The sequence below is a fragment of the Lupinus angustifolius genome, chromosome LG02, assembly GCF_001865875.1.
Source record: "Lupinus angustifolius cultivar Tanjil chromosome LG02, LupAngTanjil_v1.0, whole genome shotgun sequence".
In the NCBI taxonomy this organism is placed as follows: domain Eukaryota; kingdom Viridiplantae; phylum Streptophyta; class Magnoliopsida; order Fabales; family Fabaceae; genus Lupinus; species Lupinus angustifolius.
Genome location: NC_032010.1, coordinates 19333175 through 19337624, shown reverse-complemented (window position 1 = coordinate 19337624; position 4450 = coordinate 19333175).

Genomic DNA, 4450 nt, shown 5'->3' with positions numbered 1-4450 from the left:
TGACTAGTTTTACTATTGATTTTCTATTTTTGGCATAACTTTGGAATCGTTGATCAGAATTGAACATATTATATATGCATTTTGGGTAGAAAAATGAGACGATTCTTTCTCTACACACTGCGTCTGTTTACTATTTACTATTTCTTTTTTAGTTTACAAGTTTATTTTTCCTAAAACCCCTGAAAATCCTTTCTCTACACCTGAAAATCCTAAAAGAGTTTGTTTACTATTTCTTTTTTATTTTACAAGTTTATTTTTCCAATTGTTTTGATTTTGTTGCATTTAATTAAATTAGTTAGGCTTTGAGTTTTGTCCTGAAACTTTTTGTGTATGTTTCCTATGGTATTAGGATTTTATTGATGCAAAGTTTTGGTTGATTACTGAAATTTAACATGTATTTCCCTTACTACCCTACATGTTTCTTACTGCTGCATTTAGTGCATGACTAGGGTAAATCCCGACTCTTTGCATCCAATAAATCCTGAAATTTATAGAACATTTCATAGTTTGGTTAGACAAGTTAGGAATTTAAATTTAGATAGTGAGTCTTTTCATCTTAGTGTTAATCTACCTGATAGTGATACTTAGAGGACGATGAGAAGCTTCCTATTATTGTTTCCACCACCCTTGATGTTGATCAAGAGGAGAAGTTGTTGCAAGTGCTGAAGAAGCATAAGAAGGCAATTGGTTGGACCTTAGCTGATATTCCTGGTATTAGCCCATCTATGTGCATGCATAGGATACTCTTGGAAGATGGAGCTAAACCAGTGAGACAACCACAAAGGAGACTCAATCCAGTCATCCTTGAGGTTGTGAAGAAAGAGGTCACAACGCTTTTATAAGCTGGGATTATATATCCCATTTTTGATAGTCATTGAGTGAGCCCAGTTCAGGTGGTTCCAAAGAAGACAGGAATTACAGTTGTCGCGCCCCGATTTTCAGCCGAACACCGATCACACGACTAGATTGGAGTCGCCACCACGTTTTTGCGGTCAAAACGTAGAAAACCCTTTTGATGCCCAAATATTGGAAAGACTTAGCCTTTGAACTAGATCTCTGGACTCGGGAGTCGGTTACGGATTAGGGAAGATATTAGCACCCCATCCGCCTGTTATCAAACGGTACCCGCAATAATCGCATGGCACTAGATATACCCTAAAGCTTGTTAAATCAATTTATTATTTAAAAAAATGTTTTTGTTTTTGTTTTATTTTTGTGTCTGACAAGAGTTCGTCCTGCTCCTACGTATCCCTAGGTGCAATAGGGAAATCAAGACTACGTAGTTCTTAGGTAGAAAACATTTGTGTGTTGATTGATTTTAGTTAATGAAAAGTGGTTTGACTTATATCATCTTATCCATATTAGTGAGAAAGAAGAGGTAGTACGACAGCCACTTACCGCTTTCTTACTAACATGATAAAAAACGGGCTCAAATTGTCAGTTGATAATGTTAAGGAGGGAGATACAACTTTGTCCTACATCACTTTACCCATTTTAAATAAAAGAAGGGACAGTACGACAACCGCTCACCGCTTTTTATTAAATAGGATAATGAGATAAGGACTTGATATATATTGTCTTATCCTTATTAGAGAGAAAGAAGAGGCAGTACGACAACCGCTTACTGTTTTCCTACTAACATGATAACAACATAATACTCAAGTTGATACTCTTTCTCTAACCTTAGCACTTAAAAAATATTTCTCTCTTATTTGATTAATTTTATGAAAAAATTATTATTTCAAATGTTTACATCATAAAATACTAATGATTGTGACTCTTGATTATTTCAAAGATTCATGTCATAAGATATTAATGATTCTGACTTTCGATTATTTCAGAAAAACTCATATCATACCATATTAATGATTGTGACTCTCGATTATTTTAAAAGAAAAAAAACTCATATCATACTGTATTAATGATTGCGACTCTTATTTCAAATATTAAGTATAATTTCAAAAAAAGAGTATCTTATTTATTGATGGTTCAAATAAATATAACATATATTAATTATTGACGACTTTGGTATTTACAAGGGCGATATTAATGACTTAATTGATTATTTTATTTTTGAAATTATCAAATGAAATTTGTTATAAAAAATTAGGATAAGAATCTTAGAAGATAAGGATGACACTGACCATCTACCGCCAATCCCGTTATCACAGAAAGAAGAAGCAGTACGACAACCGCTCACCACTTTTCTATTCGAAGGGAAAGGAAGATATAGTTCAATACATTCACAGATCTCCCAAATTCTTACATTAAACTCTATTTTTATGCTCGAGTAAAAATGGAATCATAGATAAAAACATATGTATTTTTGTTATTCTATTATGATAGTTTAACAAAACCACTGAAAATAAATATGGATAAAATACACACAAACATATAAAGACAAATATCCAATAAATATAAGATAAATAAACTATAAAAAAAATAAACTAAGCAACAAACATAAAAAAGGAATAAGCCTAATTCTAAATACCAATCAACAACTTAAATGGATTAAACACATATACTAAGTAGAGTATTATAACTCCATACTCAAATAATGATAGATTGTCCATAATATTCAAATAAGATAAATTTATTAATAAATAAAATGAATAAACAAAAACTATATACATAATAAATAAATAAATAAAAGAATATGATTAAATAAAAGAAATAAATAAATAAAAGGGTGGGGGTCGTCTTCCCCACCTGGACCATGAGTCTAGGAACTTCTACCACGGCTCGGCTGCACAAAGGCTTCCTCCGGTAGCACCTCCGCCATGTTCCAGGACGGTTCTAACAAGATGGCACCACCGATGAGTTTAAAGCCCCTTTCTTCTCCTTGACTCAATTTGTGGTTCATGTCATGTGGTTAGTGAGCATGTTGAATGATAAAATGAAAATGGGAAGTGTTATGTATGTAGCAATGAGTTCCAGTAGGGACAAATGAAAGATAAGGAATTTGAGTGACAAGTGGACCTAAGGATATTGCTTGTGAAAGTGGTTCCAAAATAAGGAAGATGACTCATTTGTTAGCTCTCTACTGTTTGTAGTTATCCTTTTCTTTCTTTGCCAAAAGCTGCCAAAGTATGTGTTTTTGGATAAGATTGTAGATGGTGTGTTTTAAAAATTGGTATAGAAGCTGAGTGTTTTTTTAAAAAAATGGGCGAAGCTGCTAAAGTAGGTTTAAGGAGAGGATCCAACCAGTGAGTAGTTTACTAAGTGGGGCTTTTTATAGCCTCAATTAGATTTAGGGTTGGGGTTAGGGGTAATTTTAGGTAATTAGTGTTTAGTCCTCTAAGTGTGTTTAATTGTGACTCAGTCCCTGAACTTCCTTAAAGTTTTTTTTTTAAAAAAAAAAGACCCCGGACGAAATTGGGTATTCACAACAGTGGTGAGAAATGAGAGAGATGAGTTGATTCCTATGAGAATGCAGAACAGTTGGAGAATCTGCATTGATTATATGAGGCTCAACCAAGCAACAAGAAAGGATCACTTTCCTTTACCATTTATTGATCAGATGCTTGAGCGCTTAGCAGACAAATCTCATTACTGTTTTCTTGATGGTTTTTATGGGTACTTCCAGATCCATATTGCTCTTGAAGATCAGGAGAATACCACATTCACCTGCCCCTTTGGCACTTTTGCCTATAGGAGGATGCCTTTTGGCCTATGCAACGCCCCTGGTACATTCTAGCGGTGTATGGTGAGCATTTTCAGTGACTTTTTAGAGAATTGCATAGAGGTGTTTATGGATGATTTTACAGTTTATGGATCTTCATTTGATGCATGTTTGGATAGTCTGGATAGAGTTCTTCATAAATGCATCGAAACTAACCTTGTTCTAAATTACGAAAAATGTCATTTCATGGTAGAGCAAGGCATAGTTTTGGGGCATGTGATCTCAAATAAGGGAATCGGGGTAGACCCTGCCAAGATAGATGTTATTTCACAATTGCCTTACCACCCCCAATGTAATGGGCAAGTTGAGATTTCAAACAGAGAGATAAAGAGGATTTTGGAGAAGATGGTGCAGCCTAACAGAAAGGATTGGAGCAACAGACTTGAAGATACTCTTTGGACACATAGGACTGCTTACAAGTCACCCATAGGGATGTCTCCTTATCGGGTTGTCTTTGGTACTTGATATTCACATGTAGAGATAGAGCATCGTGCATATTGGGCTGTGAAAACTTGTAACTTGGCTCTTGATCAAGCTGGTGAAGAAAGAAAGCTCCAATTTAATGAAATCGATGAGATCCGCTTAGAAGCCTATGAGAACTCTAAGTTCTACAAAGAGAAGACCAAAAGATTCCATGATAACTTGATTTCTAGAAAGGAATTTTTGGTTGGTCAAAAAGTATTGTTGTACAACTCTAGCCTTGGACTCATGAGTGGTAAGCTTCGTTCTAGGTGGATTGGTCATTTTGTTGTTACTAATATGTTTTCT